The 22,923-nt window shown below is 31.2% G+C and overlaps 2 protein-coding genes across 11 annotated transcripts in view; one reads left to right on the forward strand and one right to left on the reverse strand.

The window, feature by feature from the left end:
- The window catches only part of Nadsyn (NAD synthetase), a 127,809-nt gene that overhangs the window by 44,504 nt on the left and 60,382 nt on the right, over nt 1-22,923 (forward strand). For 2 of the 4 annotated variants that reach the window (XM_070110350.1, XM_070110352.1), the window contains one exon: nt 20,714-20,771. The exons of the other annotated variants lie outside the window; for them this stretch is intronic. The gene's annotated coding sequence lies outside the window, so the exon portion shown is untranslated. The remainder of the gene's footprint in view (nt 1-20,713; nt 20,772-22,923) is intronic. 4 annotated transcript variants of the gene reach the window in all.
- Nucleotides 1-22,923, reverse strand: part of Nna1 (Nna1 carboxypeptidase) — a 115,742-nt gene that overhangs the window by 43,936 nt on the left and 48,883 nt on the right. The window lies entirely within an intron of this gene.

The raw sequence follows: 22,923 nt of genomic DNA on the forward strand, positions 1-22,923 counted from the left end.
GATATAAAATATTTTAGCTGTAATCAAAAAATATAAGTAATGATTACTGTAATAATGATTATATTTTTAATAATTATAAGTACATTAGTTGTAGTTAAAAACTTGAAGAATTAATTAATTACATTTAATAATTGTAGTTTTGATTAAAATATTTGTAATTTGGTAATTTGTTAGAAAATGATTATTGTCATTAAATATATACGTGAGAAACCAAATAAATATACTGTAATCAAAAAAATATAAATAATGATGAATAAAAAAACGAACGTGATTACTTTTAATCATTACAAATTACATTAGTTGTAATTAAAAAACTTTAAGGATTACAATTGCAGTAATGATTGAATTATAATTATAATTACAATATCGTTAGCAATAATTTTTCAATTTTGTTATCAATGGAATAGCAACCAATTAAATTAAAACGTTATCGTTATCATAAGTAATCGAAATGTAATCGTTAACCTGATTGTCGATTTCTGCTATTGAAAATCATTAAGAAAGTCGTGTATGAAAATAATATTTGCTAAATTACTGCAATAAAAATCGTAATCACAAGTACCCAAGTTGTAATTGTAATCTTCAATACCCATTTCTGTGTATGAAATGATATGTTCTGAAATACAACGGTAGAAAATGTATTCACAAGTAATTGACATGTAATCGTAAACCTCAAAGTCCATTTCTCCTATTGAGGATACAAAAATCATTAAGGAAGTCATAAATGAAAAAATAATATTTCCTAAATTTTCTAAGAGCCCCATTTGTCAGGTTATTCATAATAATCAATATTTGAAAATATCAAATTTGAATTTAATAAGAGGGAAAAAATTTAATTTCCCTTCAAAAAACACAGTTAAATGTTTATGTGCCTTGGAAGCTCATAATTATGGAATCCAATATGTATGCAAATAGATACGCTATTCAGAAAATTGTGTCTAACTATTTTTCCTTGAGGACATAGAAAATTAAAGGAAAGCAATGCAATCGCCACGAAACAGCACCAAATAATTTTAACAATGTTGCACATTCCATTTCAACACGCACCAAACACCAAATTAAGCGAATGGTTAGTGTACTTGTAGTGCTGCGGAAGGCAGCCAACGTAGTTGCGATAGAGGAAATGTAAATTCTCCTCCCCTCGTCAAGCAAGAGCGCTGCCGTCGTCTTGCAACGGCTGAGGCAGGACGTGATCGCGTACGAAATTCATAAAAGAAAAATTAAATAATAATCTGATGGCATAAATTGCAAGCCAAATTAAGTTAGAACGTTCGGCAATGAGATTGTAAAATACATAAGGATGACTGTGGGGTGCTTAGATGGGAAATATATACTATATATGCATATATTTGATAACTTTGACAACGTTGCCGTTAGCTATGAGGAGTAGATGAAATTGTCGATAAAGTTGTCCGCAACTAGAGTGCGTTGATGACAAGGTCGGTGCTCGTTACCACAAATATGACGCAACTGGGTTAGATAACGAGCAGCACTTGAAATATATACGTACTCACTTACACTTGTAATATTTTACGCATGTCCTTCACTAAGACAATATTAATAGAATGAATGTGTGTTTATATCTCAATAAACGTTAATGGAACTCATGTTATGTTATATCTTACGATTAAATATAATATATTGGGGATTTTTTCTGCTTTATATAGGGTGCGAAATCTTTTATCTCGGTACGAATATTTGCCTTGAACTTGCAAATGATTCATAGGTTGCACAGTTCGCCTTTCAAATAATGCCACAAAACAAAGTCAGGCGGAGTCAAATTCATCAAAAAGCCAGCTCTATTTAGTTCGAGCAACCATTTTTTTTTTTTCAGAACATAAAAAGTAGGTTTCAAAGTGTTACATGAAGCGTCGTTTAATTGAAACTAGTAACCAGACCGTTTTCCCACATTCGCGGCAGATATAATGGTCAATATCCCATTATCAACCATTTCGTTTTGCTTGATTTCTTCAAATATAAATGATTTTAGTTGGACTGAAAATTTAAAAATAGTGGGCGTGATCCCACCCTACGCTTAATATACATATCTCACAAACCACCAAAGTTATACCGACTAAACTTACTGAGGTGTATTTCTTTTTACACCTCGCTCACTCCCCATATAACGGTTATATTGAAAACTTCTAAAACTGCGATAATTCACAAAAAAATACATGAGAAGCATACAATTTTACAGCTAGGCTGAAGCTTAAGGCTTCCAAAGGAAGCGATGTAAAAATTGGGCAATGAGCGTGGCACCGCCCACCTTTAGGCGAAATTCTTTAACTCAGGAACTATTCAACGAAATACAAGTATTATTATTAATATTATATTTGTGTCCTAATGTTACACTATCTATACTACTTTCACGTTACTTTTCATATATCACAATTTTAAATTCTACATGATTCTTTTAGCTAACAGTATATAAATCGAGAGCCACTCGAGAGCACCAAGTGTACTTAAGATATACGATTTTCCAGATATCGAATATATGGACCTCAATGCCTATGACTCATTTATTACCGAAAATATCGGTCAATCCGTGAGGCACCTTAATGAAATTCAGAGAGCATTTATTTCTGAAAACAATATGTCGTGATGCCGAAAATGCGTAAAATCGAGCCAATACCTCTCCTAGCCCATTTATCTTTATAAAACTCAGAGTGCATCTTTATATGGTAATGATTGTCGTAATGCTAAAAGTGGTTAAAATCGGGTAAACATATCCCCTAGCTCCCATGTACCTAATATGCGAATTTCAAACTGCCTTCAGCTGGCCTTATGGTGTATATATATAGCGGTTAATAAGTAATATAACTTATTAACATTAAGTGAGCGTATAACATTGGACATACTTGAGCTTAATTCCGAAAATGTGTGTGCGTTATTTTAATGGAAATAAGTAGATTTCTTAAGACTATTGTAGTTTAGTGTTCAATATCACTTAAATTGGTCCGTGGCCTAAATCACATATCACTAATACAAGTATAATGACTTCCGATTACTTTCGCTTTGCTTGCTTGTTTAAATTTATTATTCATTTTTATTTAAATGTTTTTATGATACATTATTTTTTCAATCTTTTTAATTTAAAGACTTTAATTTCCATTTCCATTTTTTCTCCCTCGTTCATAATTTAATATCGCTGTAAACTTTGCATTCAAAAAAAAAATAATAATAATGAAAAACCTTCCATTGTATGCGGCGTCAGGCAGAATGATTTTCGCTTATTTTTTGTTCCCTTTCCGACCCACTTTCCGCCTGCGAAATTAATAAAAGAGTGTAGAAAGTATTTCGTGAATTACTTAGAATAGCGCAGGTGTTACAGTCTACATCTATTACCCCGCTAATTCACTTCATATTACTATTAACGATGGTGCTGCCCCCTTGAACGCTGCTACCCTAGGCATAGTACGTTGCCGGAAGTTGCAAGATGAGTGGGCGTAACGTGCAGAAAATGCAATTGAAAAATATATTTTCGCTTTATACATATATACGGAGAGTATAAATATGAAGATAATTCTGTGTACGCATTTTCTTTGCATTTAAAAAAAAAATGTTTTTTTTTTTCTGAACATTTTAATAACTGCCTATCAACAATACTAATCACCTGTATATTTATTTAAATTATTTTGAATATTTATAATTTTTGCGCTTTTCACTTAAATGCTGTCTTCACCGCATTTATATTTCCTTGCACAACCATCAATCAAATCCGAAAATACCATGTAAGGATCCCCAAGCGTATCTATCGTTACGTTTGTTGTTGCTAAAGGTGAAAAATGCATGCAACATACAATCAGCAGGTAAAACGAAAGATTGCTGGAAATACAGTTTAAAGTACCATTGTGTTGCATCATCAATCATTGTTGGGCATTTGTTAGTGCATTTCAAGTGATAAACGAGCAATTGAATACCTTAAAGGATTGCCATGCTTACCAAACATTACACACGCTACAGGCGGAAGCACATGTATGTTAGTGTGTTAGTGTGTGAAGACATTAAATGAATTTTAAATATTTTTCACTGCAAATTCGTAAATATTTGCTTACTGTTTAAGAGGCGTTAAAAGGCAGGTGAAATGAAAAATTTTGGAATGTGTTGTAAATTGCAGGAAGTATTATCATTTAGAATATTCTACTGGACTTTAAAGTAAGTAATGAATTATAATTTGTTAGAGCGTGGCCGAGCAGTGAAGAGTTTAGTAGGGCTGTTTAAAGTAGAGTAAACTAGACTTCTTAGCACTCCTATTACTTCTCGTCTAGAGTAATCTAGTTTCAAATTAAATCTAGCCCATACACATTCAGTCTTTAATCTTCAGACAAAACAGATATAGTTTAAACTCTAGTATTAATAGCTTCTAAGACAAAACGAATCCTTAATCATACTATAGTTTTGAATTTAGACTATTTTTTGGACTAATCTAGAATAGCTCATATTAGTATGTATATTCATATAAAGTCTACTGTCGAACTCTGTATTATTTATTGTTTAGAACAGAGATTAATTTTGGAGTCCATTCGAGTTTTTAGTCTAGAACAGTTTCTGCTTCAAAGTATCTTTGTAACCAAAAATGGCCTTTAGTCTAAAATAAGTTGTTCGATCTTAGCTCTAAATTGGTATGTAGTCTACTGTAGCCTAAACCTGTGCAGTCTTCACCAGAATAGTCTCTAGTCTGTGGTTTAATTTAGATTTCAGCATTTAGTACAGTCTAGTCGATTCTAGTATATACTACAACCATGCAGTCTTTAGCATGTCAAATCAACTCCCCATTTTATTATTTTCTGTATCAATTAGTCAAGTAACTTTTCAGTCTAATACACTTTCTAGACCAATCTAGTCATCATAAGTTCACTACTACAGTCTAGCGTATTCTAAGATTCAGTGTTATAGCGAGCGAGTTTAGAGTAGTTCTAATTTTTTAGTGTATTTTTGACTTAGTCCAGTTTGAAGTTTAATTGCTGGTATAACGGACCAGTTACTAAGCTCCATTAATTTTAGTATATATTCGAGAGATTCTTCTTCCCAACATATTTGAAGTTCTCATCCATATTCTTAATAATATGTTCAACTGCATTTCTCATTTGTCCCTACACTTGTGGCGCTTGAGGGGAAAGCGTTAAAAGCAAAAAAAGCGCACCGTTTTTCACTCACGCTGAAGTAAATTGTGCACTTCATTCAAGACAGTGCTCAAATCCTGAGCAGGTAGGTGGGCAAATGTATCTGCTAGATAAAAAATGTGGATGCACCACATATTCACGAAGCAGAAAACCTCCACGGAGACCACCACCTAGGCATTATGTGCAGAATCAATTGCACGTGCGGCACTTGCAGCCGACACGAAAAACAAAAAAAACGGTAAAATCCCTCGAGGTTGTTAAATTCATTTCCTCGCTGCAAAATGTTTCGCTCAAGCTTTACTATGCACATTTACAAAATCAAAAAAAAAAAAAAAGTAAAAAGCCCACAGGTTGTAGCGTAGCTGAGCGCTTCTTCTCTCCGCTGAACTGGCCGGTCTGTCCGTTCACTTTCGGCATGCGAGGCTCGAGCGCTTCCGTTAGCTAAGTGAATGCAACAATTTGCCGCATGTGCGCGTGTGTGTGAGCAAGATTATTTGCACTACTTTATAGATAAGTGTGCGTGAGTGGGCGATAAAATTCAAAACTTTTAAGCCAGTTGCTTGCCTTCCACCATTCAAGTGCAAAAGTGGAAAAACGCAGCTTTTTTGTTGTACAACAAATCGAAGCACAAAAAGTATGGCGATATTGGTAAAATCGTCGGTTAAATGCAGCAGCACTTAATGCAACCCTGTCTCCGTCGATGCTATAAATAAAAAGCATGCGTTTTTGTGCGACGCCTAGAGATAACGGTTTGTTTTTATTAACTGCGAGGATTTTTTGGTAAAATTTATTTGCAAGCTGCATAAAGTATTAATACTTTTATGGATTTAATTTAGTTTTGATGTATTGAGGGTGTAACTTTGCTAGATCCACGATACAAAAAGTACTTATACGGACGTCGACGTGCGTTGTGAAAGACTGTGGACTTGTGGACTGGTTAAGGCAACTTTGTGACTAATCTGTTATAATTATATACCTCGTAATGTTCCATACAAACCAATTACTAGTTGAGTTGAGGATTTTGTGATATATCTCATAGAATTTTTTTCTGCTCTTTTGCTTTTAAGGAAAAATTACTATTCTTTACTGTTTTAAAATTGAGTATTTTTCTTAGCTCTCTTACGAAGAAAGCTTGATCACTCAACCGTCGACGTAATATACATATTAGCGCCGGGTTTGTTGAATCAGTGTTCCGCCTAAAAATACTGAAAAAGCTTATGCTTTGAAGAATTTTAGATGGATATGTGAGCGTTTATAAGAAGGAAAACTACTTAGCACCTTATGTTAAAAACAGGCGAAATGCCGGTTGTAGCCATATTTCTAAATTTTTTAGTACGATTTGTCTTTGGCTTCAAAAAAGTCCTAGTTTCGGCGATTTTATTCTCATAGTTTTGCTAAATTTCTGCCCAGCACAATTTATTTGAAGTCTAAACTCAGGGAAATTCTTTGGTGGCCAGCTTCGGAAAATTAAGTGGTCATAGAAGCAATTTTCATTAACACGAGACGTTCCTTTTTATAAATTTTTACCGAAATACCGAAACCTTTTCACTAAAAATACTATATCTCATCAATAAATGGTACATGTCTTTTGAAGATACCAACTTTAAGACAAGCACAAAAGAGTTCTCTTAAACCAAGAAAAAATTAAGACACTCATTCCATTGAAATCTGTTGAAACCTGCTATGATTTAAGATTAAGTCTTTTTAAATTTAATTTTAATTTTGAAAACGGTTTTTAAAGCCTCTAATAAAAAAACGGGAGAGTTTTTGGATGTAATAAAAATGAAAGTCTGTTCTGTAACTCTTTATAGCTGTGTTTTAAAGATCTATAAAAAAGTTTATTTAATTATTCTTAAAATTATTAAAATTAATATTATCTTAGTTACTTTGGTAACAATAATTCAAGCAAACAGTTTACCAAAGCCCTGGTTCCGAATATCGGAAACGAAAATTTCGTTTTCGAAAGCTGATTTCCGAAAACGGAATTGTTTTGGTTTATTACTAAATTTATCAAAAAAAAAACTTTTTTTATCTTAATTTCTTCTAATATAACTTTTAATTCGTCAATATTTCTTATATTAATTTTTAATTATTGTATTTTTATGAATTTCAAGTGTTTTTTCTATATATTGTATTAACATAAATAAAGTAAAATATATGTATATGTGTATACTATATGTCTGCGTACAATTATTTTCTCTGAGCCAGCAATTTGTCAATAACCTAAAATTGATCTCACAACAAAAGTCAGCGACACACACACTTCAAATTTTGTTTGTTGTCATGCATTTCGATAATCTTTGACAGCACCCATTTCATTTATTTATGCCTCTTCAAGGCATAATTCGCGATTTTTGCTTTTCTTTTTCAATATTTTTTTTTGGCCTTTCTTTAGAAATATGTTTGTTAAAAATATTTAAAAAAATTTTAAAAGTGCGGTTATGTCACTTTTGGTACAAATATAGAACATAAACGAAGTATGCAATGAATGCTGTGATTTATTGACATATTTTTGTATTATGTTGCAACTATGTAATACGAATTTTTAGTGATGATTTTAACTAAAACTTCATATATTACTTAAGCGCCAACACCAAACGGAAGCTGCTCAGCCGACGCCGTTAAATTTGTGTGCAATTGTAAACACACACACACACACTCTGTGGCAACACCTCATAACCAAAACAAACAAGTGTGCGATATTTGCGCTGCAAAAGTAAACAGAGGCCGCGTACCATCACCGACGTGTGGGCGCGCGTGGTAATGGACGAATACACAAAGCGAAGCTAATTTTAGATTTTCAATTTATGCACATATTTACGCTTGTGACGCGCGACCAAAGTGTTTGGAACACACTCATAATAAAACGTAAGCGAAAAACAAGAGTGATTGATGGCAAGCGGTGGGCAAAGGGGGGGCCAATGGAGGTCAGCGCTACAGTTGACAGGTACTTCAGTTGACAGTTCGATGTTAAAGGGTGTTTGTCAATCACTACGAGTGGGTGGCAAGTACAAAGTTTATGAAACTTGGCGCGTGGGCATTTCAAAAATTTTTTTATGATATTTTATTTGTTTTAATTTGTGGAGTTTTTTTTCTAGAAATTGTAGTTTCTGGAAAAAAATGAAATAGGGGAGCAAATATTATTTATATTTCCATAGAAAATTCTGGCCGGTTGTTAGAATTTTGTTAAAGTTACATTTTTTCTGTTAAACGTTGTTTCATTTCATTTTATTCTAAATAACGACTTCTATGGAATATAAAAAAATTGCAAGCTGTTTATTAACTAACCGCGAATTCTTAAAAATTCGTCGAAATTTGCCAATTGCCTGTGGAAAATTACTAGATTTATGTAATTCACATAATGTGTACGACTTTTCCTTTGTTTATACACATATATGAACTTGCACATAAATCACATTTTATGATTTTCCCACCGGTTAACTTTCTCATTATTATTACTTTTTTGTGGACCATAAGCCAATTGTTTGTTTACTTTTCGCTGTGGGCGGCACACTCATTCACTTTTCTCTGCTTCTTAAGCTCTTATGGCACAAAAGCGAAAAGACAAACAGCTGTGTAAACAGTATATTTGTATTTATAGTCAGATGTTGGTTATACATATATAATGTACTATAATCTGTGATGAAAAGTAAAGCTGGCAAGTTTGTATGAAATGTGTCGATTTGTTGTGAGACACGGCTCATTAAAAACAAAATTTACGAAATTAATTTGTTCAGTCAAAAAGAGGACAAATAAATTAAAAAAATCGTCGAGTTGTAGGTGGTGAATACAGGATGCATAAAATATTTTTACAAATAATATTTTCAAAATAAAATTAATTACGATAAAAAGCTAGTATATCTGCGTGAATTGCCATATTGACGTGTCTATGAAGTTTGGGGTTTAGACAATGTTAGTTGAAATATTTAGTCCAGGATTTAGTTTGCAAATTTCATGTCATAAAATTTGTTAAGATAAAGAAACGCTGAAAGCGAAGTAGTTAAAAAAAGGCTTGATAATATTTTCTAAAGAGAGTTGCCAACTGTTTAATACATTTTAATTTACTGTAAGCGAAGTAGTTAAAAAAGGCTTGATAATATTTTCTAACGAGAGGTACCAACTGTTTAATAAATTTTAATTCCCTTAAATTGCAAATATATTAAAATTAATTTCAGTGTGGGTAACAAAATAAAGTTGGTTGAAAAGGGAGAATAATTTGAAAAAGTGTTACCATCTATTAAAACTTTTATTCACTAAAATTTACAAAGTAAGTGAAATATTTCATTGTAGGTAACTAATAAGTACGTGCAAATCTAAATAAATTTGAAAAGGGTTGCCACTCTCACACTTTTCATTTATGACTAAAAATAAAGCTCTTTTATCATAATCGGATCCCCAATGATAAATATATATATATAAAATATTTTTGGCATATACATTTTCTTCCACCCTGTTGCTATTATTATCTTGTATTATATATGTTAGAATAGAATTCTTCTCGCATTTTTACTTTTCTATTTCGGTCATCTTTCTATCAGACATTTAGTGTTCAAATGATATCAGCTCGATGGCACTGCTTGTCGCAGGCACGCACTGCTCGATTTATGCCACACACATATTCAATACTGTGCGGCCCCTTAATGACAACGCCGTGGGAGACCGCCTGTTATCCCATAGAAATAAATGCACAATGTCCAAAATCCAGCAAAAACTTAAATAGCTAAATTTTTATCACCCCGTGTGTGCGTTTGTTTGTACGCCATATTTTTTGTGTTCACATAACGGTCGGGTACGTCTCAAGCGATGACTTAGTTTATAGCAGATAGTTTCCATGTACATATGTATTTTAGAAAAGAGCAATTGAATTTATAGAAAATTCGCTTCATTAAATCCTGTAGTGGTTCGAACATTTCGTGCAAACCGGCCTTAACCTGTCACTATTTGGTATATGTGGCTTGCTCTTCTCAACTTCTCTCTCAGTGAATTTGTAAGTCTGTGTGCGATAACACATATTAATATTTTATCAGCACAGTTGTCCGGACTTACATTCATTTTATTTGTTGCTCTGTGTTATTTGCTTTTTCCAACTGTCAACCCATTTCATTTTTACTTAGCTGCTTGAATCCCCTTCTCCTCCATCACACGCATGTTCTTTGTGCTCACTTTGACGGCTCGTTTGCACCTTTTTGCTTGACCAAATTTGTACTCGATAAATATTTGATGAGGATACTTAGTCTAGTTTTTAATTTTACATCCCTCTGTTCTTCAAATTTCTTTGCTTTATTTTTATTATTATTATATTTTATTTTCAATTCAAAGCCATAGCAACCATATTTTTAAGGTCTTAATTATATGTTTAAGAAAAATTTGTTAGATGTTATTTGTTTTTGCCTTTTTCTGTTATATCCGAAAATAGTTGAACCCTAAAGCAGCAGAAAATTATTGATTAGAATGTTCTACGCACAATTACTTATTTTTTTTTTTTTGTTATTGTCTTTACAAAACAAATTAAAATTAATTAAGCGCAAATATTAAAAATACATCTACTTCATAACCTGACAAAACGGTGAGAAATATCTCAAAAATTTGCATTAAAGTCATTTTAGGGTTTCCAACATCCTCCTTTTCAAAGCATATATAAATATACGAATTTTTGAATTTAAAAAAAAATCTACTGAAGTAGATTTTTAAAGAAATTTTATAGGTAATCTATAAGAGTTGTATATGCAATGTAAAAAACTTGGGTATTTTATTATTGAGATAATATACAAGTTGCTACCTGCAACAGTAAAAATACATTAAAAGTACAGATACATACATACTTCATCTCCAAATGATTTTGTTCGAACTAAAAGCTAGAGCGAAGTTACATTTTCTAAATACGAGTTATTAAAGGTTGCCACCCTATTAAATAAACTGTTTAGAAATATTCACATAAACTTTAGTATTTCATATTTTATTTTATATAAACTTGGCTAATCTGACGAAAATATTCCGAGAGGATTGCCATACATATTAAAATGAGTAAATATATTTATATATACAAATTTTGTATATATATAAATGCTCTACTAAGAATAAATAATTTTTTTTTTACTTTTTTTAAATTTGGTATTGTTTTATGTTTTATGGCAACCCCTTTGTATTGATAATTCAAAAGTACTGCCGTAGCATACTCATGTTACTCATACGCGCCGCATGGACAACTTTGATGTGGCTGTTTATGGCTTTCAAATTTCACTTTTACCCAACTATAGTTATAGTATAAGTATATAGCCAGAGAGCAATTTTTCTGCATAGCTTTATTATTTAAATAAAATAAATTTATATTTATTTTCATTTATACATACATAGGCATACATATTTTATGAAAACTTGTCACTCTCGTTGTTAAAGTTAAAGTTTAAAAATACATGAGCAAATCACACATTCATCCATCACATTGCCTCCTCCATGCTGCACCTGCACTTATACCCTCTCATAACGCACTTATGCTCGCTTATCACTCATTTGCGCTACACACCATTAACCGCTTGCATTTTATGAGACGAATATGAAATTCACTTTGCATATTTCTTGCCAAAAATTTCATATTTAAAAGTGCAGCGTGCCTGAGGTGAGTTGCCTCCACCGGCAGCCTGCACTCAGTAATCACAGAAATTGCAGAAGAAAGCGAAAGTGGCAAGGAAAAGAGTGTGAAAGTGTAGGTATGTAGTTGCATGTGTATGTGTTTAAAAATTGTGCAACTTTATGCGCTGCATATAAAATTAAGAGTGATACTTGCAGAGTTCAGACAAGTGCTGAGTGTGGGCGTCGTTCGCACCTTCAAATATGAATTTGTATTTGTACAAAATGTGTAGGCGTGCCGCTCACCACTCTGCCGCAACTGGCTTGCTTTGTGTTGCTGCGAGATTTCGAAATTGTTGTTCGCCTTTAATAATTATTTATATTTCTGTGTGCATTTGGTTGTTTGTGTGTGTGTTTTTGTTTATGCTTTAAGGAGGAATGACATAGACGCAGTTTTACTTGAAGCAGCGCGTCGAAATGAGCGATTAAATGCGTTTTGTTACGGTCAAGTTATTTTTATGAGTTCAACAGCCAACATTTTCTGCGCTTTATTGAATGCTTTAAATAACTTTTACTGCAATTTGTACTTGTTCATTTAAGGAATTTGCTTACAGAAAATATTTCAAATATTTCATTTGTAATGATTTTTTTTTATTGTTTTCTATCGCTTTTTAGAATTCTGATTTGCTGCTACGCTAAATAAAAATTAAAACGTGAGTCAAATTTTTTTATAAAACTCAAATGAGAAGTAAAATATTTGAGGTTGTTTTTTCGACATCCCAAAATTAATTTTTGATCAGATCAAAAAACTGGTGCGTCATTGTATGGCAAAAGAAATATATTGAGAATAATACTGATCGTATCATTAGTCTCTGAGTAAACACTACAGCCATTTTGAAAAATGTAGTTTTGAGAAAAACGCTTCTGAAGAAGTATATGATTCAACAGTGCGGCTACATTATAGAAGGATGTCGCTGAAAAACTGTTTCGAGATATCTGTTTAAAATTTTAGTATATTATTTTCAAATGTATAACCTATCGAAATATGAAAAAATAATTGATTGTGGCTAGTGGTGGTGGATGGCTAGGTGTGCCACTTCAAACGGTTTTTGCTATTTGGAAAGGATTTTAGAAATTTTTGTTAAATTAAAGCTATGTTAGATGCCGTTTTAATTGAATTTTATTGAATTATCGTTCATTCTTTTGTCAAATTATGGCTCTAATTGAGTGCTTTTTCTATTATATTCATTTGAAAAATATCAATTGTTCAAAAAATATTTGGATTTGGTTCGAAAATTCTTCAAGTTATTATTTTTTGTACTTTTTTTCGAATTTATATATTTCTAACATATCAAAAATTATTTTTTGAGCAGCAGAAGAGTTGACAACATAGCTTGGCTACTTTACGCTGCGTTCAATAATTTTCAATATATACCAAAATGTACATGGGATACTCTCACTTGAGTACAGTGGTACTGATTTTGACACAAAATGCTTGAAAAATTATAAAAAAAAATTTTTTTTAATATTTTTTTTAGTCTAAAATTAAAAATTTCTAGTCTAAAATTAAAAAAAAAAACAAATTCTACATTCTGTATTCTGGATATATATAATAATGCTGATGCTGATAGTAGATCTATGATATTATCATTACCAATTTTTGAGTATACAAACTGCATAATTTGGCCTTTGCCATGAACTTCAGTGACATCACGTTAACTGCGAAGCCAGCAACAGTATAAATATGCATATAAAATATATCTATCGTACTATCATGATTGCCCTTGACAACATAAGTAGTGTGGGTTAGCGAAGTGTCCAACTTCAAAAATCAGCAAACAAACAAACAAAAAACAAGTTTGAGCCCAATTGATAATGAATAAATGATACAAAAATAATCGTCTAACAATCTCTCCACCTATTTACATATCAATAAATAGCACATACATATGCTACATATATATATATATTTGCATGTGTGTATATGGCATAAGCAAGTTTACAAACCACAGTTTTAGTTGCGGTTCATATTTAGGTTTTTAGGTTATCACAAACAACTGTCACCAAAGCAATGCAAGCGCAAAAATATACAAATACCTACATATAAGACTTCATTTATTGTTACTACATATAATATACACATTTATAGGTATGTGTGTATGTCCCGGTTGCCAGGATGAGTTGGCAAATATTGGTGATGCGTGTATTTATTCATTTATTTTTGCATGAAAGCAAATTAAAATAATACATAAAAATGTTCACAGTAAACACGCACACATATATAAATATATATTTATGTAAATATGTATATGTGCAAATATTTTCCTTGTTACTTCAGCGAAGTGACAACATTTGATTGAATTTACCATGAATGTCGTGCTCAACTGCCGGAAGTAAGTATAAGTTGATTATGAAGATATAATGTCGTAGCAGGAAAAGGACATATAACAGCTGTTGGGTATAAAAAATTTAACTTATTTTCCGTTATATAGTATATGTATGCACATAGGTATATACATGCTTATGCACCATGGCGACAGTTGTTGAACTGCAGTCGGTTGGCTGTTGGTCGGCAGCGCGGTAATCGATTTCGCAGCGATATATTACAAGGCTTACACACTTACATAGTACATACACAAACATATGCATATTTATGATGTATATGTAAAATGAAATCACAATATTGCCTCCATACCGCTTTCGCTTATGTTAATTTCCCCATTTTTTGTTTTTGTTTTTAATTTCACTTCAACGCAGCTGAACCACTGAGGTGTAGCTTACAACAAAGCAAGCATTATTTCATTGGCCTATAAGCATTTTGCTTGTGTGTGTGTGTGTGCACATAAAAATATGTTTTTCTTGAAAATTTTGTTGTGAGCGGCATAAAAGAAAATGAAATATTCACCAGAAATGCCTTGAATAATTGACCTTAAATTCGCCATGCATTACCACAGTGCCCACCAATGTCGCAGCACCGGTTGGTTGTTGGACGAAAAAATGCCACACGAGAAATGCGCAATAAAAGATGATGCGGAAGTATATGAAAGTATGAGATAAAAGAGTATAAAGTATTTTACAACAGGCCATACTTTTCATTTCCTACCAAATGCTGGTTGAAAAAGAAAATAATATTTAAGTCATTTGCAATTGGAGTTATTGAGCTCCAGCGTCACATTTATTTAAGGTAGACCTGATGTTGTTCGTCAACACCTTTTTTTTCTGATACCTATTACCTTTTGGCGGACAGTGACAAATCTTCAAGCATATTTTTAACCAAAAAAGGCTTTTCGTCTGAAAACTTTTAAGTGCTTTCATTTATCGGACAACAGTATAAGGTATAAAACAAGGATGTTTGGCAAAGCTTGAACCTATCTGTCAAACATGTAAAGCCAAATTTGTGAGAAATTAAATAAAACTCAAATATTTTTTTCGCAATTTCTATTAAGCAAGAAATTCAGGCTCACGAGCGAAGAGAACTTAGCAGATTAACTTTTGATTGGAAAAGAAATTGGGTTATAAAAGCGTTTTCTCAATGATTTTCATGTATAAAAAGTTTACATAATTGAACCTCTGAAAATAGATATATTCAACTATATACTATAGAATTCTTGAAAATTTCTTTGAAAAACGCTCAAGACGAGTATGAAATTTACTTTTATAATATGTCTATCTTCTATATCAAACGAAATGCTATCAAAATATGGAAAATTAAATTTTTGTAAGAGTCAAAGCATAAACGCTTGATTTGTGTCTTTTTCAAAGTTTTTTTGCAAAAAAAAAATAATAATGTATACTACCGATTTGAGGTTCATATAACGCGTAATACTAGGAACAAAGTAAGTATCAATTTTCAACGTTTTTTTGCGAAGAACGCGTTTGAAAAATAATATCTGAACGGACTTCAGGCCGCTAACTTTAATAAAATAAAAAATAAAAAAAATATTTTTTACCGTCAAGCCTTATTTTCGCGCTTAAACCATAAACGCCTCTCAAAGGTAAATTTTTGTGGAACTTCACTGATATTACATACTATCCTCTTTTATACGCGCTTCCTACATGTTAAAAAAAAAATAGAAAAAAAATAGTTGCCATGCCAAATACACAGAGCGCTTTCACGTCACGTATACGCCACGTACCAACAAATTTACTCGTTTATCATAAAAGTTTACAATTTATTGAGTATCAGTCGGAATGAAGTTGGCGTTAGTTATTTAAACATGCACAATTTTCTACAAAAAAAGTGCAAATTATACATTTCTGGTGCAAATTTCAATTTGCGATTTTCACTATTTTCAGGCTTCACAAACATTACTTTTGTATGTGCATATATGTATGTATGTCTGCGCTTGCATTTAATTACAAGCATTTCGCGTCGAAGTAAATTCCTTCTGCTCGGTTATTCTGTATGATTTCCGGAATAATATAAATTAATTTTAAATAATAGCGATTGACAAAAAACCGGCAACAACAAAAAATATATACATATATAAAAAGTAGCAATTATCAGTTTGCTCTGCGTTAAATCACAGAAATCGTCAATTGTTAACTACGGCATACATTAAGCGGGTATTAAAAAATAAAAATTAAATGTATTTACATTCTAGAGAGTGTAATTGAATCGTTGAAAATCCGTAAAGCAAATTCATAAAAAACTCGTGTGTGCGAATTAAGAAAAACATAAAAAATCGTTTATTAATATATGTGTGCGGAAGTGCTTCGAGCGCTGCGCATTTTTTAATTTGAAAGTGATATAAAAAGTCATATTTAATGTGTGGAAATTGCATTATAAATTTATCATACTGCAAATAATGTGGCTTGATATGCCAATAATTTGTTTAAATAATGTTTTTTCGCAAGTGTTTTTTAAACAATTTTTTTGGGTTTTCATATGCGTTGTATCTCAGCTTGCTCATATTTAATGTATATAAACAAATTATATATAAGGTTCATTGAATTTTACTTGATTTTTTTTTCTCTTTACCGTGACCTACGAGCAGATTTTTAACAACGTTCGTTCATGTTCTAAAATTTGCAAGAAATCGTTTTTGATAAAAATAAGCGGCAACGCCTAATTTCTCGTAACCAACAACTGACTCTAAGTTACCTTTAGAGCTAAAAATCAAATCTGACAGTTTCCTACCCTTAATCGACAATATTATTGTCTTCTTGCATTGTAAGTAAACTTGAATAATATTAGAAGTTATATTTTCTCAAATACAATACTGAGAAATTGTTTAAATACTGTTATAGTTACTTTTTGAAAAGCATTATCTAAGCATTGACGCACCGCAAACTACGATTTATGTGAATAATTTAAGACTATCGCCACCCTGTATTTCTTTTCACTAGTAATAGTAACCATAGGGTATTTGGAATATGAGTCAGATCGAATCATCATATCACAGATTCGACTTTTGTTTTTTAATCTTTACGCCAACATTTACGGACATTTTAAACAAACGCTATTTTCTTCTCTACATTCTTCGTTTCTCTAGAAAGACCGATTCCAAGTCTAAAGACTGTAGACGAGCTCGCAAACATCCATCGTGTATATATGTATACCTAACTAATAGGTTATTTTCATTGGGTTTTAGTATTTTTAAGGTGCGCAAATTCGCTAAATTATGCGTTATCTGATATTTTGTTTTGCGCATATAGTAGGCTATACATTTTTTAAAGTTTTGGGACCTGAGAAATTTTTTATGGTGCTGAAGAAAGTTTCTTTGTGTAATTTGCAATGGTCATATAATTTTCTTTAATTAAATTTAATACAATTTTGAACTAAATTTAATTATGAACTGTATTTTGTATACCATTATCTTGCCGTATCAAGGGGGGAGATTATAAGTTGCAGTAAAACAAAACTCAATTTTTCGGAAAAAAAACAATTGCCTGATTTTTAGATAATAAGGCTGCTATAGTATTAAAACTAATTATTACTATATTAAATTCATATTCGTTCCAACATTTCTTTGTTAGAAGTCGTTGTTAAAAATTAATGATCAACGACCTTTTTCTGCTGCGTTACTTCGAAAATGTCTCGAAGTTTTGTTACAAAATTTGTAAATATTTTGGAAAAATGTTCTAAAACTGCGGCGTTACCGTTAACTATGACTGATAAGTGTATGAAGTTTAAAAGGCTTCACACGACAAACCATACATTTCATAGAATAAAATGAAGATTTGTATACACTTAACAGAGGATATTATGCATGCCACAATTGTTCCAAACTTTGTGGCTGCAGGAAACGTTAAGACCCTAACATAAAGTAGTCCCTCAGTTTTTGAGATATCGGTCTGAAATTTTTAACACGTCTTTTCTTCTCCCAACGTTTATCAGATCGGACTACTATAGCCATACAAAGTCTGAACGATCAAAATCAAGTGCTTGCATGGAAAACGTTTTTATTTGACGAGATATCTTCACGAAATTTGGAACGGATTATTTTCTAAGGCAAGAATGTAATCTCCGAAAAAATTGTTTAGATCGGATCACTATAGCATATAGTTGCCATACAAACTGAACAATCGGAATCAAGTTCTTGTAAGAAAGCTTTGTATTTGTAGGGTATTGTTGCTTCGGTGCAATCGAAGTTAACGTTTTTTCGTTTTTTTTTTATTAACGGACTTAATATTAACTTAACAGCTTCTAGCAATGTTGTTTAGGTTCGTTTATATTAAAAGCCTTTCATCATGGTATATATATTTTTTATTTTTTTTTATTAATTCATATGAAAATTCATTCAAAAACATTTCATACTCAATTTTCAAAATAATTTCATTTAATTCACTGCATATTTTAAATGCGAATATTTTTTCATAGGTCATTGCCAACCGCAACACAACCGCACACAGATAAATCGTTTACATTTTCATAAACCACATGCATACATTTAAATTTATATATGCAGATATTATTCACCGCCAAAAGGCATAAAAATTATGTAGTATAATTTATACTCGTATTTACTATACATCATATGCAACGCATAAAATTTATGCATTGTGCAAAAGAAGAAAGAAAAGTAGCCTTTGCATTGTGAGCACAGACACAAAAGTAGCGTGCATTACGTGGCACGGGCGCACACACATACATATACACATATATAAAACAGCTCTTGCCTACACTGACAACGCACCAATTTATACCGTTACACAAGCAAGCACCGAAAATTGGTGTTTTTGTATATGTTGTGTTTGGGCGTGTGTATGCGTGTCTCTAACCATCACTTGTGGCATGCTCAAATTGTAGGTTCGGCTTATATAACCATATAACGCAGCTTCGTTATACCAACACATTACATATATATATATGTGTGTGTTAGTGCGCAGCGTTATTCCGCAAATAGCTCGAATTTATTTTACCACTAAATATTTATGCAAATTTGTTACTCCGCACATAATTTTTACATACAAGCTATTTGCATGTGCACGCACACACACACACACCTACCACTCTGCATTGTGTGCGCTGCACTTTTCGGCTATTTGACGCTGCATATATATAACTGTAATATTTCGCATACATATATACTTTATTTGCGATGTGGATTAGCATGTTTCATATGCGCATATCTCACACACACACATGCATACTTTTGAAATTATGCACAAAATAGTGGCTAACGGCTTTTGCGTTAGTTTATGCCACAAGGTTATAAATATGAACGGCGCATGTTCGTTCGCACGCTTTGACGAGTTCTCAAATATTTACAATGACAACCGCAAAGTGCGGAATTTATGAAAATATTAATCATGCTTTTATGAGTTTGCCGCTATTAAATTAACAGTTGTCGCATGCACGCTTTAATTGCGCCGGAAGTTGTTTGGATAGCATTGAGAAAGTCTAAAATTTTATGGAGATACCGTTATTATTTATATACCGTATATTATATACTATTTTTCATAATTGGCAGCTTAAGAAGCCTTGTTAGATGACAAATATAATACTTGTATTTGTATCTATTGTCCTTTTCTCATTAGCAGAAATATGAAACTTTTTGGCTTATATAATGAAATTAAAGCAATTTAAAACATTTTGAGCTTATTCTCGCATTTAATTAGTTAAATAATGCAAATAATATCTGTGACATGCGTATTTATTGCTTTTTTGTAGCACAAGTACATAAACACTCTCACGTTGCAAGCTGACAACTGTTGGAAATAATCCATTGTTCAAACCGGTGATAATGACAATGTATAATGCTTTCAAATAAATTAGTAAATTAAAAAATTTTTATCTCAAAATTTTAAAATTAATATTCTCATGTGCCCATGAGTATTGAATAATTTATTATAACCATCAACAAAGCTCGTTTCCGGTAAAGTTATAGGTATAATTAGCTTAACTGATATTCCTATTGTATAATAAATATTAATAATAATTAAGAGCAAAGATAAATCAATTCATATTTTGTAGGAAATCTGATACATAATGAATATTATTTATATTAGGGTAGACGTTAAACAAAAAACAAATAAACGTTATTTACATTAGTCTAGACCTAAAAAAATCAAATAAACGTTTTTTTAGTGTCAGCACTTATAACATACTCACAAAGATATTTAAATAAATAAAATATTATTAAAAATAATTATTATAAATAAATAAAATATTATTAAAAACAATTATTATAAATAAATAAAATATTACTAAAAATAATTATTATAAATAAATAAAATATTATTATAAATAAATAAAATATTATTAAAAATAATTATTATAAATAAATAAAATATTATTAAAAATAATTATTATAAATAAATAAAATATTATTAAAAATAATTATTATAAATAAATAAAATATTACTAAGAATAGTTATTATAAATAAATAAAATATTACTTAAAATAATTATTGTAAATAAATATAAGGTATGTGTAGGCATTATCAAAATTGAGAAGCTTAAATGTAAGACATAATTTTTTTTAGGATTAAGTCATCAAATTCGCTCATTTAGATATTACAACAATCCTTCTATTTATTTATCTGCTTCTAATAACCTAATTCTCTTTTACTTACAGGTAAACTAGTGCAGCACAATAGGTCAAGTAAACAAAAGAGTTTGTATTTATTTACTGGGTAAGCTTTTTACCGCATTTTCTCATTTAAATTTGAACATTCTGTTCTTTGTTGTACATATGTCTGTACCACAACTCTTCTTTCTTTGCAGCAGTCAATGGAAGTTGATAAAGTAAAAAAAAAATATGCAGTGAAATTGCTATTTAATTACATTGCATTAGCACAAAACAAGCAAAAAAAAAACAAAGTTCCATTAAAAAAATAAATTTTTATAAATTGAACAATTTAAAATATTTTCGACTTTATTTTCATTACTTTAAGCATTAACTAATTTATATTGCGATAGTTGTACCAGAAACAGAACACTGCGCAATTCTTTTCATAACTTTCTTCGACATATGTTACTCATACGCAGTGTATAAACGTCAGTTGCTTTTAGTTGCGTTAATTCGCTTCCATTTTAGCGAAAACTTGTTAAGTTTTCTAGCATATTTTTATTTTTTATTTTTCAGCAAATATTTGTTTTTAATTTTTGAAAGCAAAACTTTTTTATTTACCAACATATGCTCGTGGTATGCAACGCGCCGTATTTATTGCAACAAAGCTTGCACACTCTGGTTAACTGAGAGTTTATTTTTGTATTTATTCGCTTTTATTTTTCTACTTTTTCCACTTTACTGTTTATTTTCGGTGCCTGCGCTTGTTTTTCGTTATTTTGAAATCTTAAAGTAACTATGTAGAGTATACATAGTATATATATACACATATACTTGTACATACTTATGTTATTACAACCTCTATAAAAGTTGGTATTTTCTTTCCTTTAGATAGTCATGTATACCAATGGATGATTGTGCATAGACTTGGATTTAAACTATGTAGGAGCTATATACATATATGCGTGTGTGATACATCCGCTTTACTGCCATTGCAATATAAAGGTAGTCTTCGTCTTCTTTTCTTGCCATAGTAAATATAACTTATTGGTAGCTGTGTAAGTTCATGCAAAAGTTAAGTTTTCGAGTTATTTTGATGACACAAAGGAGATAATACTATTTAGGTGTATATTTTTTGATCCCACTTCTTTCATGAAAGAATTGCTAAATAAGATAGATCTACCGAAATACCACTTCTAGAATAATAGTATCGATATTATACGACAAAGGTCTAACAAGTTAAAAAAATTTATTTTAATATTTCATATTTTGCCGGAAATGTAGGGCGACGCATATCGATGAATAGACATAACTAAATTAATTCCGGGCGTTAAGCTATTTCTGTGATTTTTAACACAAAAATAACATAACTCCAAAATTAAAAGAGTAAGAAAGCAAATAAAATATTTCGGTGTACAGAAGTAACACTTTTGCCTAAAATAAAGTCATATATATGTGATTTTCTATAATTGCTAAATAAAACCTTAGAATGTAGCTTCGAGGCCACATACAACAAATTACTACCATTTTTTCTCAATTTTTCGAGTTGAAAACTTTTTTAAATATTTTTTTCTATCCTCAGTGTTAGTCTTTGTTGGAAATAAAAATTTAGCAATAATATACAAATATTATATTTTATTTCTTTTCTTTTTACAAAGCAAGTCAAGGAAATTATAGTTGCTTAAAAGCACATTTCATATCTACAGTCCAGTCTACAGTCTCAGTTCTTTCAGCCCTCTCACTTGCATTTTCTACATTCCTTTTATTCTGCTCGTTTCTGTGGTTCTTGTGGGCATGGAAAGAGTGGTATGCCACTTCCGCACTTTCAAACCTTTCGTGCGTGCAACTGCAACATGGTATAATACAAACATACAACAATAACTATAGGTGGCTAAGAACGAAATAATTGTAATGCAGCTAGTTTGGTCTGGACTCACTCATTCGCGGCTTTCGCTTCACGGTGGTCTGCGTGATATGAGTGATAGAAAGATATATTTATGAATGACCGGTTGCATACATAAATATATCTTCTAAGAACAAAGGTGAGCTTTCTATATAAAGTTGGGATAAAACTCAGTTACAAGTACACATAGTCAATTATTTTGTCTACGATTTCTATAGAACATTCTATCATCCAACTAACTTTCTTAAGAAAGCACTTAGGAATATTATTTTAAGCACAATCAAAGAGAACTCCTCAAAAAAGTTTAAAGGACTTAAGATATAATTTTTTTTTTTGTTTTTTTCTGTTTTAACCTTAAGAGGTTATATTTCTG

The sequence above is a fragment of the Bactrocera oleae genome, chromosome 5 (genome assembly GCF_042242935.1).
Source record: "Bactrocera oleae isolate idBacOlea1 chromosome 5, idBacOlea1, whole genome shotgun sequence".
NCBI classification, from domain to species: domain Eukaryota; kingdom Metazoa; phylum Arthropoda; class Insecta; order Diptera; family Tephritidae; genus Bactrocera; species Bactrocera oleae.